Below are 15,733 nucleotides of genomic sequence, written 5' to 3'. Positions count from 1 at the left end.
TCAAACATTGACAGGTTCAACAAACAACACTATAATCTTGTCTTTAAATTCGCTTTGGGCACTTGCAAAATCATTTTCTTCGAAAATATATGCCAGGCGCGCAATATTTATAACTAGTTCGAGGACAAACGTTGGTACTTTGTCATGAGTAGAACAAAGGAAGTCCTTGTTCATGTCTTTCCATGCATTAGTGATTTTCTTCTGAGCCTCAGCATATGCATCTTGCTTTGAACCTCCAAATTCTTTCATGTAGCATTCTATGAATGAAGCTATATGCTTCCTATGTTGTTCCAACTGCAGTCAATAGATTTCAATAATCAATACAAATATTATATGTGAGGGGCACGTTGAGAATATAATTTAAATAAATGAAAAAGTAACTCAGTCAACGACTTAGGCTCTTAGATGAGATGGTCATACAATTTATTTATTTATGGGAAAAAAATGCGAAAAGAGGACAGCCCGCTATGCTAAGCTCCCGCTATGTGTGGGGTCGGGGGAAGGGCCGGACCACAAGGGTCTATTGTACGCAACCTTACCCTACATTTATGCAAGAGGCTGTTTCCACGGCTCAAAACACGTAACCTCCTGGTCACATGACAATAACTTTACCAGTTACGCCAAGGTTCCCCTTCGGAGAAAAGGGTGCGAACTGAAAATTAAATATAGTGTAGTACTTACATTATGTCCAATACAATCGCCTTTTAATCTGTTGATTACTGATGAAGCTCGAAGGATTAAATGCTCATTTATCATCCATTCAAAAGTCTCTTTGGCTATAGATTCCTCCATAAAACTCAAGGATGTTGTTGCAACCATCATACATGTAGTAGTTACATTTGCATTCTTCATATACTCGTCACATTTTGGAATATAGCCAACATTTAACCATTCTGCTTCCTTGAAAAATGCTCTAGCCAACTTTTTCATCTAAAAGGAGAATAAAACAAAAATATAGAACTATATAACGTTGAAGATATAATTAAGTCAATAATTAAAAGTGTGTTATCTCTAACATCTTAAGCTTTTAGATGAGACGATCATATAACTCTACATTACAAAGCTCCTATATCCGTATCGAGAATAATTTCCGCGTGCTTGTCACATAATAAAGAATCAGGCTCGCACGTAAGAGGGCGTGTTAAAGATATAATTAAATAAAATATGTATTTTCTCTAAGTATAGTTTAAGCTTTTAGACGAGAAGGTCGCACAATTCTTCGTAAGTATATATATCATGTCTTCTTTTAGATTTTGGATGTTTCCTTCCTCTCTAGTCTTTTCATTTCTTCCATATAACTTAGTTAATTAAACTAATTAATGAAAGTTATGGTAAGGTTTGATTCAAAAGAAATGAAGCTAAGGGAGCTTACCTCATATTTTGCATAGTAGAGACGGTCCAATTTACCTTCTTTGATAAATTTTTCTTCTATTTGAGTATAAAGGTCTGCAAGGGCTTGATAAGTAGGTTTCAGACTAGGTGGTACTGAACCGATGGCACTAATGTCACATCTGCACGTTAAGGGTTTGAACCAAAGTCACAAGCTAATTTTTAAATTTTTATACCAATCATCTCGTAAGAAAGTAACGTGTACTTAATTGACATATAATATTTTCTTACTCATCAAATAGAGAATTAAATGATCAATTATGTTTAAACGGTAAAAACTTACCCGCATCTATCGAATGCATCGGTAAAAGGAACAAGTTCATCATAAGTTGCATAAGCATCATAAGTGTCATCAATAACGGTGTATATGGTTAGTACTTTTGTCATCATTTCTCTCGCACGACTATATTGAGGCTCAAAGTAGATTCCTACGGTATAAAAGTAACACTTCACCAATCTATCTCTTGCATATGGAAATTGCTCTGTAAAATTCAGATCTTTCTACCATCTATAGTATAAAAGTATTGGTTAATTAGTTATATTTCTATTGCATTACTCGAAGTATATGACTTGATTCAATGGATTGAACTCAAATGACCCAATTAATTACTGAATCAAAATGGGTAAGATAATGTTAATCGACAAGCCAAAATATAACACAAATCAAACATATAAAATCAAGTTAGAAGATTGAGAATTATGTAAATTTGGAAGATCAACATAAGCTACTACTTCCAGAAAAGTACATTAGCTTTCACGTTTCTTTTTTTCAAAATAAAGAAATAGAAAGGAGGAGATCGGTTTCGATGTGTGTTTTTTTTTTTTTGGGGGGGGAGGGGGGGAGGGGGGTAAGTTATGACCATTTATTCGACCAATTTTGGCCCAAAAAGCTTTGGATCATGACATGTTTATCAATTGGGAAAAATATAAAATTAGTTGGTAAGTCAAAACTAATTGCATTTGTTATTTGCTAGTCAAAATATAAATATAATATGTATATTTTTTTTTGCAAACATGTATACAAAAAATATATAATTTATGGTTATTATTTTTTAGAGTAGCTAAAAATATATATTTCAGTTATCGTTACTTTGACCTATTATTTTCTTGCTGTCATCCTTGGTAGATTTGTATGAATGGGCTAGCTTAGGGCATTACTAACTTGGGCCTTAAGTGATGAATTGCTCAATTTAGGGCCCATTGACTCCAAATTAGTGAGTGTAAAACTCAGTGCTTGTTCTAAAATTTCTTCTCCATGTACTCTTAAATGTGCTGCTTCATATAAACTTAATAATCCTTGTACATCTTTGGTAAGAGTTTCCTTGAATCTCATTTTCAAAATGATATGCAACTCCCAATCGTTGGATTGTATCAATCAATTCAAGTTTTTGTGTACTATTATCAGGTAAAATTCAGATCTTTCCACCACCTATAGTACAAAAGTATTGGTAAGAGTTTCCTTGAACTTTCCATCTTTGTTAGTGAATTTCTTGAACACATCTGATTTAACATCATGGTAATTAATATCAGAGAGATATTGAACTAGTTAAAAAACCATAGCAGAGGTAGAATGCTACGTACCAGAAGACATGTAATGCCTTTGTTGTCTCAGTAGTCGAAAACGAAGAGCAACAACACAAAGGTTGTCATCTTCATTTTCACTCTGTTGGGACACATCAAAGATGTTCTTAATGGATGTTTGAATCTCATTTTCAAAATGATATGCAACTCCCAATCGTTGGATTGTATCAATCAATTCAAGTTTTTGTGTACTATTATCTGGTGTTTCAACTAGCATTTGCCTGACTTTTTCTTTCAACTCTTCAAATTCAACTTTTTCTTGGCTACTAATTTCCTGCACCAAAAGTTAAAGCTTTATTTTTTGTAGTAAAATCCGGTCACTGTGAGGATTGTAGAAATTCTTCCCCGTGTGGGTTGAACAATGCACAGGAAAGTAAAAAAAAAATTTTGCGGGAAAAGTGTGTTTATGCGGTCCATTATGCGACCACATAATCACTCTGCGGACCGCATAATGGCCGCAGAAGTGAGCAGGAAAGGGGCCATTCTGGCAGCAGCTATGCGGTCCACTATGCGATCGCATAACTGTTATACGGTGCATTATGCGACCGCATAACAGTTATGCGGACCGCATAGTGACCGCATACGCAAACAGATTTTTGATCATTTTTGTCAGCAATTATGCGACCATTATGCGGTTGCATATGCGACCGCAGAACCTGATTAGGAGCTTATTTTTGGGTTTTTAGTCGAATCGCAAATCTACTTCTAACTCACTTATGAAGAGTTGCATAGAAGATTTTTTTGATAGTTCTAGCACACATTTCCTTTTTCCTGTTTAGACTTTTTCCACAAGTGGTGATTTTTAGTACAAATTGCCCTCTCTAATTATGCTTGCTCATAGTTAGGGTCGGGCGGAGGTAGATGTCCAGAGGAGTTCGGTCGAATCAAATAGTTTTTGCTCAAACAGTGTGTTTATTTTAAAAGATTTCTTCTTACTTGAATGGGCAAGATTTTTCCAAAAAATAAAAAATAAAAATCAAGAACGCATTAGAAGAGTTGTGGAGGAAAATATTATAAATTTTCAACTTAGTGGGTGTTTGGACAAAAGAATTATAAAATTCCGAAAAAAAAGTATTTTTTTTTCAAGTGAAAATAGTATTTGAAAATTAGAGTTGTGTTTGTATATGAATATAATTTTGGGTTGTTTTTGAATTTTTGTGAGTGTTCTGAAGTGAAAATTTTGAAAAACAACTTTTAGAAGTTTTTAAAATTTTTAAAAAAATTTCAAAATCCAGCTTTAAGTAAAGATTGAAAATTTTTGGCCAAGCACTGATTTCGATAAAAATAATTTTTTTTATGGCTAAACGGGCCTTTACTTTAACATGTTTAGATATGGATATTTATAAGTGAACTACAACATGTATATAGGACTAGTATATACATGTCGTCTTCTCCTTTTCCCAAGGTATATAAATAAACTCACTAAATTAATTCTAGAGTCAAAACTTCAATATGAAGTTCAATTCTCTCGTTAAAATAGGATAAAAGGGACCTTTCAACAAGTGAATGTTTTTTATAAATAGTGCCCTTAGTAAGGAAAGAGGAAAAAGGAAATTGAGCTGCCACTTGATGACAAATATATAAATCCTTTCAAGCTGTGATCATTAGTATAAATTCTTTATAAAAACGAAAGAGGAAACAAAATAAAACTATAAGAACAATGTTTGCAAATAATTACAAACGCTCAAATCGACCACCAAGGGTGATTATCAAGTCTTAATGTCTTAATTATCTTATTTTTCCTAATATGTCTTAATTATTATTCATGAAAATCTATTTTTGATGAAAGTCGCTTGTATAATAAACGTGGATTTAATGCTCACTATCTTTTTCTCCTTTTCTTGAAGGATATGAGGAAATGATAACTCATTCTTTATACTTAGCTAAAGGTTTCTAGTCTGAATCTAGTAACCAAGTTCTTTCTATAGAGAGGCTAATTCACACATGAACGGATCTAGCATTGTAAATGTGTGTTGTTCATTTAAACATATAATTTTAACTTAGACCTGGATTATTTGTGTAAAGCTCACTGGAATTGCTACAATTATTGAACTATAAACTTAGAACTCAAATAAAGTATTCATAGAATTAAAATCTTGAATTTGCTTCTAAATTCGAGATTTGAAAATAAAGCCCTCTTAACAAAGAGGCTAAAACTAACGATGACAATTCAAATTAATTGGTACACTGAATACTCAAAGAAGACAAAAGAACAAACACCCAAACTGTCTTCTCTCTTCACCCAAATATTTAAATGAAAAACCAGAAAGTCCTTTTCATGAACTCTCAAGCATCTTGGTATACCGTAGGCAATCTACCTTGATGCAAGCATCTTCTCTTCCGTATTCACGCAGAATTCGGGGAAGGATCGCACCCAAAACGGTATAATATAGGCAACCTAACCTTATGTAAGTATCTTCTATTTCGTATTCGCGCATGATTCGTGAAGGTTCGCACTCAAAAAGGTATAACTTAGACAGCCTACCCTAACAGAAGCATTTTCTTGATGCTCGAACATATCTTCCTTCTTGTTGACCGAAAAACCAAACACATTATTAAAGTAACAAACCACCTAACCAACATTAAAAACCCCACCCCCACCCCCACAACCCCACATCTCCATTCTTCCTCTATTTATACACCCACCACCCTAACATCCCGACCCCCTAACCATCAATGGCTTTCCACCACCACTACTGACGAGCTAAAAACACAACACAAAATTATGTTCGCTAGTCGAATATAGTATAGAAAATATCGTATCCACAGGGATTGGATTTAAACAGTGTTTTCGTAGCTTCTAGTTTTAATTGCTATCCAAAATGATCAACAATTTAAAGTTGTGTGAATTAAAAACTAAAATTTACTAAAAGTCTAAACTATTGGCTAATGACAATTAAACAAGAGTAAGCAAAGAGGATATCAGTGGGAGAAAATAGGGGTTAATTAGATAGGTACAAGATACTTGTTTGAGAATTAACTCTAGTTACTTCACTCTATGGTTCAAGTGAGTCTCTCGAATTAAACAGTATTTTCGTAGCTTCTAGTTTTAATTGCTATCCAAGATGATCAACAATTTAAATTTGTGTGAATTAAAAACTAAAATTTACTAAAAGTCTAAACTATTGGCTAATGACAATTGCAACAAGAGTAAGCAAAGAGAATATCAGTGGGAGAAAATAGGGGTTGATTGGATAGGTACAAGATACTTGTTTGAGAATTAACTCTAGTTACTTCACTCTATGGTTCAAGTGAGTCTCTCGAATTCACTCTATTATTAGTTCGAACGTTCAGTAGAAACTCCTCTCTCGATTAAATCTCAACCTCACAATATAAACTAAGTTAAGCTCAGTGAAGATATGCAAGAATTCGTAGTGGGTTAATCTTTAGGAGAATCTCTTTCAATTATTCTCCTAACTAGGTCTAAACAATAATTCAACCAACCTCTTTCGATTACTAAGAGGAATCAATGAATTCAACCAACAAGATAATGCAAAATATCATAAATTATGCCTCTTTCGATTACATAAATATTTGAATATATATGCAACAATAAAAATACCCAAAATGATTCAATACATAAAACTAGAGTTAATATCCACAAATAATTCTCAAAACACAAAATCCATCAATCCCTAAGGAAGAATTACTCCATAAACATGGAGTAATTCATCACAATTAATTTTAAAGTAAATAAAAATATAAAACAATCTAAACCCTTGTCTTGAGTTGGGATTGAATGATGGATTCCGTGTGCTCTTCCTTCTCCAACTTCTCCTTAGCCTCCTTAAGTCTTAGATGTGTCAAAAATCTTCAAAATACTGTTTTTCCATGTATATATACCAAGTAGGGTCGGGCCCAAACGAAAACTCCTTCTCCTACGCAAAAAAGGACACTTTTTTCGGATAGAACGTGCGCGGCCGCGCACCTGGAAGTGTGCTCGCGCACTTGGCCGCATACTTTTCACACTGTTTTGCTCTATATGCGCGGTCGCACACTTACCGTACACTTTTCACCCTGTTCTATTAGGAATGTGAATAAACGTAAAACATAAAAGTTGTAGCCCTTTTAAATAGCTTTCCAATGATATATTGTGGAGCCAAAACAAATCTCTGAGAGAAATGTTATGTGTATTTTATTGGATACTGCGCAAGATGACTGCTCGATTCTTCGTTCGTTCTTAACTATCATCTGTTGATCCCCGAACACGATCCCGGCTTAATTCCTTGGGCTTTTACTCAGATTTCAAAGCTCCAAATCACTTAAATTCATTCCATAACATTTAGCTCGAAATCACTCCTACAAGGCATAAAACACATAATTAGTGCAAAATACTAGCGATTAAAGCTCAAACTCAACTAAAGTGCAGTAAATTGAAATGTAATAATCGACTAAAAAATGAGATTATAGCCTACCATCAACTACCTCTTTCTCCACCTCCTCCTACTCTTAACTTCCCTTACCTTCACTTTCTCAGATGATGCTTCTGTTATGTCAAAACTTCTTACATCTCTTTCTCCACCACCTTCTGGTTGGTCAACTTCTCAGCCTTTCTGTACTTGGAAAAATGTCAACTGTGACAAATCTTCTACTACTGTAACTTCCATTAATCTTGATTCTCAATCAGTTTCTGGTTCTTTACCTCCTGAACTTAACCAACTTTCCAATCTTAAAACACTTTCTGTTCAAAACAACAAGCTTTCTGGTCCTATACCTTCTTTTTCAAACATGTCAAACTTAGCTGAAATTTTCTTGGACAATAACCAATTCACTTCTATTCCTCAAGATTTCCTTTTGGGGGTTCCAAATTTAATAACTTTAAGTATTGGTGAAAATGGGAAGCTTTCTCCTTGGCAAATTCCTATGTACTTAACTGAAAGTACAAATTTGGGGTCTTTTTATGCTAGTAATGCTAGTATTATTGGTGTTATTCCTGATTTTTTTTATTCTTTTCCTAATTTAATGAACTTGAGGTTGTCTTATAAAAATCTTACTGGTTCTTTGCCTGCTTCTTTTAGGGGTTCTGAAATTAGGAATCTTTGGTTGAATAATCAGCTTAAAGGGTTATCAGGTACTATTAATGTGATTGAAAATATGACACAATTGTCTCAAGTTTCGTTACATGCTAATTCTTTTACCGGTAGTATACCTGATTTGTCAAATTGTGAGAGTATATGTGATGATCCAAAATGTCATCTTTAAATTTAATAATTAATTTTGTGTTCTAAGATCTCGAAAAGCACTATTTATCATTTTTCGACTTGCGTGCGCAGTCCGTAAAATTTTTCAAAAAGTTTTCAGGTAAAAAATGGATTAAAATGTGAATTAGAGGTTTAAAACTCTACTGAGTTGACTTTGGTCAACATTTTGAGCAAACAGACTCGGATAAGTGTTTTGACAGTTCTGGTAGGTCCGTGTCGTGAATTGGGATATGGACGTATACCCGGAATCAAATTCCGATGTCCCTAGCCCTAGATATGGAATTTTGATAAAAAATATAAAGTTTAAGTTCAAATAGTGACCGGATATCGAAATATGTACAAATGACCCCGGAATAGAATTTTGATGATTCCAACAGCTCCGTATGATTATTTTGGACTTAGGAGCGTGATCGGAATTTTATTTGAAAGTCCGTAGTAGAATTAGGCTTGGAATGCCGAAAGTTAAATTTTTGGGAAGTTTGACTGAGGGGTTGACTTCTTGATATCGGGGTCAAAATCCGATTCTGAAATTTTTTATAGCTCTGTTACGTCATTTATGACTTGCGTACAAAATTTGAAGTCAATCGGACTTGATTTGATAGGTTCCGGTGTTGTTTGTAAAAATTAAAAGTTTCAAAGTTCAGTAGGCTTGAATCTATGTGTGATTCGTGATTTTAGCGTTGTTTGATGTGATTTGAGGTTTCAAATAAGTTCGTATGATGTTTTAGGACTTGTTGGTGTATTGGGTTCAGGTCCCGAGGATCTCGGGTGAGTTTCGGATGGTTAACGGATCAAAAATGGGACTTAAACAGCTGCTGCAAAGGCTGCTGCAAATTCTCTTCTGTTGTGCAATCGAACCCCCAGAAATCGAGCCGAGGATCGAAGGCAGGCTCGAGATCCATGATCGAAGGCAAGCTCGAAGGCCAGTTATCGAAGGCCACTAATCGAAGGCCCAGGATCGAGGGCTATGACCAAGGCCAGTGATTGAAGGCCATAAAGATCGAAGCCATGATCGATAGCCAGGATTGATGGTTGTGATCGATCCCCAGGGTCGAGGGCCATGATCGAAGCAATGATCGAAGGCCATGACCGAGGACCATGATCGAGGACTATGATCGGCCCCATGATCGGACTCCCCTTAATCGGACTCCCCATGTTCGGACTCCTATTATCGAGGTCCAGGATCGGACCCCATGATCGAGGTCACCCTGGTAAGATCTGTAAGATATAAAATCGGGGGGGCTTCGTCCCATTCGTCATTTTTTACAACTTGGAGCTTGAGCAGAGGCGATTTTTGATATATCTTCAAGAAAAAATATTTGGGTAAGTGATTCTAACTCGGATTTGGTCAATATACACGAATACATCATTGTTTTCACCATTTAATTAGTGATTTGAGGTACAAATTTTAGAAAATTTTAGAAATCTCATAGAAATGAATTTTTGAGATTTCGGTGTCGATCCGGAATTCGATTTGAGTGAAACTGGTATGGTTGGACTCGTAATTGAATGGGTTGTCGGATTTTGAAGATTCGCCGGATTCCGAGACGTGGGCCCCAAGGGCAATTTTTGAACTAATTTCGGATTTTATTGAAAAGTGTAATATTTTCTTATGAAATTGATTCCTATAAATTTGTTGACTGTATCGAATTAATTATGACTAGATACGAGTTGATCGGAGTCGGAAAAATCGAAGAAAAAGCATTATACTTGGTTAAATTGGAGCAAGTGAGGTAAGTGACTTGTCTAACCTTGTATGGAGGAAATTTCTCCTAGGATTGGTATTGATGTGATTATTGAAATGTGTTAAAAATCGTGTGCACGAGGTGACGAGTGTGTACACGGGCTAAATGTGAAGGATTATATTTTTAAATTGTGTAGATCATTGTTGCGCATTTATTAAAATATTCAATCTTGTTATATTCTTCATCATTGATTAAATATTTATATTTTAAATTTGTTTGACCTTCTCCTGCTAATTGTATTATCTGTTTAGTTGGAACTTGATTTCTTTTATTCTGTGCATTATTTGAAGGTTGATTTTCTTTAAATTAAATATTATTAATTTGAAATATTCGGCATTTTAAAACTTGATATTGAAGCAACGTATTAAAGATTTTGAAATATTATTTTCCTGAATTATTTACTCCTGAATATTTTTGTAAGATTTTCGTACTGATTGTGATGGAGCAGTGAGCTCTTTATTGTGAAAAACTATTATTGACGATTTATTTTGCATAAGCCGTGAGCTCTTTATTGTGAAAAAATATTGTTATTAAATTATTTTGGCAAGTTAAATTATTTGAGCACTTGAGGTGCAAATTGTGATATATTGTGATATTGATACGCATGCGGTGGTATAAGGTCTGGGTGTTGAAACGCATGCGGTGAGATAAGGGTGGCTTGATACGCGTGGCTAGTAGGGGTGACTACTAGAAGTCATGCGGTGTGATAAGGGTGGCTAAAACGCGGGATGCTATTTCGGGAAAAATATTTTCTTTAAATAAATTGTGAAGGCTTCCGCGGTGGTATAAGAAAATGAGATATTGTGAAATTATTTATAATTTGGGACTACGAGGCGGTACCTCGGTAGTGCCCTTGTTGATATTGATTTACGGCCATAGTTGCTTTCGATTAATTGTTGTGATTTTCATAAAGTTGAAGAAAATTCTGTTTTGATTTCACGAGATATTTTTGCAATTATTTGGTGTTATTAAATGTGACATACTATTTGATTCATTTCCAATGTCATTTTATTTTACTACATTGATAAATATTTTACCATGCCATTTTTATATTCCAGTAGGGTCTCACCTGACCTCGTCACTACTCTACCGAGGTTAGGCTTGGCACTTACTGGGTACCGCTGTGGTGTACTCATACTACACTTCTGCACATTTTTTTTTGCAGATCCAGGTATATTTTACCAGCCTAAACGTCAGTGAGTTACCTGCGCACGAAGACTTCAAGGTATATCTACCAGCGTCCGCAGACTCCGGAGTCCCCTTCTATCATTTTATGTTGCTTCCTTAAAATTTATTTAGACCTTGACATATAGAGACATTGAGAATAAATTCTTAGAAGCTTGTGATTTATTTCTACCGAATTTTGGGAGTTGAAATTGTTTGAATTGTAGTTTATTTATTTCAGATATTTATCATTATTCCGTATTGATAGGCTTACCTAGTCTTAGAGACTAGGTGTCATCACGACATCCTACGGAGGGAATTTGAGATCGTAACAGTATATTGGTAAGAGTTTCCTTGAACTTTCCATCTTTGTCAATGAATTTCTTGAACACATCTGATTTAATATCATAGTAATTAATATCAGAGAGATATTTAACTAGTTAAAAAATCGTAACAGAGGCGGAGGTAGAATGTTACTTAACAAAAGACATGTAATGCCTTTGTTGTCTGAAAACGAAGAGCAACAACGTAAAGGTTGTCATCTTCATTTTCACTTTGTTGGGAGGCATTAAAGATAATCTGAATGGATGTTTTAATCTCATTTTTGAAATGATATGCCACTCCCAATCGTTGAAATGTATCAATCAATTTAAGTTTTTGTGTACTATTATCAGGTATTTCCACTAGCATTTGCCTGACTTTTTCTTTCAGCTCTTCAAGTTCAACTCTTTCTTGCCAGTAATTTCCTGCATGCACCAAATAAAAATTAAGCGTTATTATGTGATTATATTTAACTTTGGATCATTATATTTTGCACGCTCCTATAAAAAATATTCGTTACATTAAAAAAAATTCAGCATAAAATAATACATATACTTCCTCTGTTTTGCTTTGTTTGTCATAGTTTGACTTGACACAAAATTTAATAAAGAAATGATAACTTTTGAAACTTATAATCTGAAATATGCCCCAAAAAATATAGGGGGTGGCCCAACCCCAAGGTAGCTAAACCCAAGGCTTTACGCCCCAAAAAATATAGGGCCCCAAATATTATGATATTACATATATAATAAGTATATTTTAAATAATTACTCCTATAATTTTTATAATGGTAAGTAAATCTTTTGATCAGCCATTTGCTATAACTTAAATGACTTCCTCCTTCGTTCCTTTTATTCTCTTCAACTTGGATTAATTTTCACCTTACATCAGCTTATGTACATACTTTGAGCTAATTAGCTACATATTGATTTTTGCACTTACTTTGTAACAAAAATACTAAGAAAATTTATATAGGTAGAAGATAACACTCTAATAGATATATTCAATGAAATAAAATTTGATTCTTCTTTCACATGCCTATATAATATTGCTCATAGAAAAATAAAGACATTTGTTTTCAAACAGAAAGATATTTTTCGAAAGTGAAATTAATAAAAGTTTAAATCAGATTAATAATACTTCAAGAATAATTAAATAAATTGGTTATATTATCAATTAGGAAGAAAATATTAGAAGAAGTTGATTGTAAAATATAATTAACTTATTTTGCCTCCAAAGGCCTCTAACTCTCTCTCTCTCTCTCAAAAATGGGTTTTTTTGGCTCTTCTACAGTTAAACTTATGAAATTTTGATGCTTATATGGTGAAGTATTTATAGTGCAATTGAGATGAGTGAAGTAAATTTAGCATGTGATGTAAAAGAGGAAGTTAGCTTATTAAATTGAACAATGTGTAATGAAATAATCTCGTATATTTTCATCTTTGTTATGGTTTCGAGATTCTAGTTCTTTTAAGTATATATTTTCATCCGGTAGCCTAAACATTAGCTTCGCTCCCGGATGAAAGTAACTGAAACTTGAGTGGTATATATTTGAATTTTCGAAACAAAAAAAGATTTCATGAATATTTTGCAGCTACTAGTGTCTCTTCTTATATTTACATTCTGTCTATTTTATTTCAGACAGTATTTGGAGTTTTGTATAATCTAATAGATGCTCATACACTATGCATCTATTAGGGCCCATTGCCTCCACATTAGTGAGTGTAAAACTCAGAGCTTGTTCTAAAATTTCTTCCCCATGTACTCTTAAATGTGCTGCTTCATATAAACTTAATAATCCTTGTACATCTTTGGTAAGAGTTTCCTTGAATCTCATTTTCAAAATGATATGCAACTCCCAATCGTTGGATTGTATCAATCAATTCAAGTTTTTGTGTACTATTATCAGGTGTTTCAACTAGCATTTGCCTGACTTTTTCTTTCAACCCTTCAAATTCAACTTTTTCTTGGCTACTAATTTCATGCACCAAAAGTTAAAGCTTTATTTTTTTCTCTTGTAAAAATACAGTCAGACCTCTTTATAACAACAATCGCTATATAACAGTCATTCTCTATAAAAGTCAAGTTTTTTATGGAACCAATTTTCATACTATGTTATAATATATATTTTTCTATAACAACACTTTGCTATAACAGTCAAAACAATCCGGTTGTTATAGTGAGATTTGACTATATTCATTATGTTAAAGGATTCGTTGGTTGGAAAGATTCAAAAATTAATAACCTCAACATAAAATTTCCCATAATATTATAGTTTCACATAATGTCATACTGTGAGTTGATGAGTGTAGGAGAGGAAATATTCTCCCCAGACAGTTGAGTGGAAATTTGCCAAAGGACGTTCAGTACTAGTAGTAGTACTACTACTACTGCTGAGAGTATTATCAACCAATGCTGCACTCATTTTCAAATGACTCATATTTTTCTCTCTTCCTATAGAACTGGCATATGATCTATGTTTTACTGTGAGTTTTGAGTTCTTTTTGGGGAGAAAATTATGAGAACAACCCCAAACCATTGATTGAATATTTCCCAAGTGACAACAGCTGATAGAAGAAGTAACCATTGTTTGTTTCACTCTCTAATGGGTTTTCTGGAAATTGTATAATTAAACTTGTGAGATTTATTGCTTGTATGGTGGAAGTATTTATAGTGCAAATTGAGATGAGTGAAGTGAATTTTCCATTTTTCATGTGCTCAAATAGGAGGTTATGCAAAGATGTATGAAGCTCAAATTCGGCTTTGACAAGTCAAAATTCAATCAGATAAAATGTCATATTTCTTGTGCAATCAAAATCCAGACAAATTTTGTAAACTTTTATCGTGCCTTAACATTTATTGCAATCGACAATTAGATGATATATAATTTATTAGATCCGCCAAACAAATTGCATAGACTGTGGATTGCCTAGTGATCACGCCCAACTATGCCTTATAAAAAGGACTAAGCGGTCGTTGCAAATATAATTCGGTTTACAAGTTCGGAGTCGAATCCCACAGAGAAATAACGTGTTAATTACAACTAATAGTTTTGCACGAATTCAAGTAATCAACCTTCAGAAATATTATATAACAATTTGAGAGTTTACTAACTAAGATCAAAGTAATTAAAAATGTAGTAATTTATAACTAACAAGGCAAATATTGTAGACAAGATTTGAAGAAGTCTAGGGTTATGATTTCCCCTATCTGCTATCTTTTTGGAGAAGTTCGTGCCGCATCCTCATAGGGAGGAGCTGCGTAGACAGTTTGAGCATCTTCGGCAGGATGGCATGTCTTTGACCCAGTACGCGATGAGGTTTTCTGAGTTGTCTCGTCATGCAGTTTGGTTGGTTCCCACTGATAGAGAGAGGATTAGGAGGTTCATTGATGGCCTCACACATCAGCTGCGATTACTTATGACTCGGGAAAGGGTGTCTTGTGCTACTTTTGATGAGGTAGTTGACATTGCTCGGCAGATAGAGATGGTCCGTAACCAGGAGCGAGGAGAGAGGTAGACCAAGAAGCCTCATGGATCGAATGGTTTCAGCGGTATTCCTTCAGGGGGTCAGTTTTACCACGGCAGGGGTCGTCCTTACAAACACTCTCAGACGGGTTGTCCAGTACACCGTGGTGCATCATCCAGCCATGGTTCATACAGTTCTTATCAGGGTCAGTCATCTCTCAGTGCCCTTCTAGCCCACAGTTCGACCTGCGCTCCTTCAGTTCGGGGTTCATTTGCACCGGGTGCTTCTAGCGGTTATTCCGGTTCTTAGGGCCCGATTCAGTCCTCACCACCACCAGTACCGGGGAGTTGCTTTGATTACGGGGAGTTTGGGCATATGTGGAGGCAGTGTCCTCATCGCCCGGGAGGTCTAGTGCAATAGAGGAATCAGACTACGACTTCAACACCATTTACTTCGATACCCATCCAGCCAGCTTGGGGTGGGGGTCAGTCATCTAGGGGTCGCCCAAGAGGGGAAGGATGATCAGGTGGCGGTCTGACCCTATTCTATGCTTTTCCTCTCAGGCCAGATGCCGTTGCTTCAGATGCAGTGATCACATGTATTGTCTCAGTATGCCACAGGGAAGCTTCTATATTATTTGACCCTGGTTCCACTTATTCATATGTATCATCGTATTTTGCTCATTATCTGGATATGCCCCGTGAGTCCTTAGTTTCACATGTTCGTGTATCTACGCCGGTGGGTGATACTATTATTGTGGACCATATGTATCGGTCGTGTGTGGTGATTATTAGGGGACTGAAGACTAGAGTTAATCTCTTATTGCTCAGTATGATTGATTTCGATGTAATATTGGGTATAGATT

General features: G+C 34.9%; 1 pseudogene; it reads right to left on the bottom strand.

The window, feature by feature from the left end:
• On the bottom strand, positions 1–13,826 carry LOC107809855 (sesquiterpene synthase 14b-like; annotated as a pseudogene).
• Between the last annotated feature and the right edge of the window lie 1,907 nt (positions 13,827–15,733).

Source organism: Nicotiana tabacum, chromosome 14, assembly GCF_000715075.1.
Source record: "Nicotiana tabacum cultivar K326 chromosome 14, ASM71507v2, whole genome shotgun sequence".
Classification (NCBI taxonomy): Eukaryota; Viridiplantae; Streptophyta; class Magnoliopsida; order Solanales; family Solanaceae; genus Nicotiana; species Nicotiana tabacum.
This window is presented reverse-complemented; position numbering and strand designations above follow the sequence as displayed.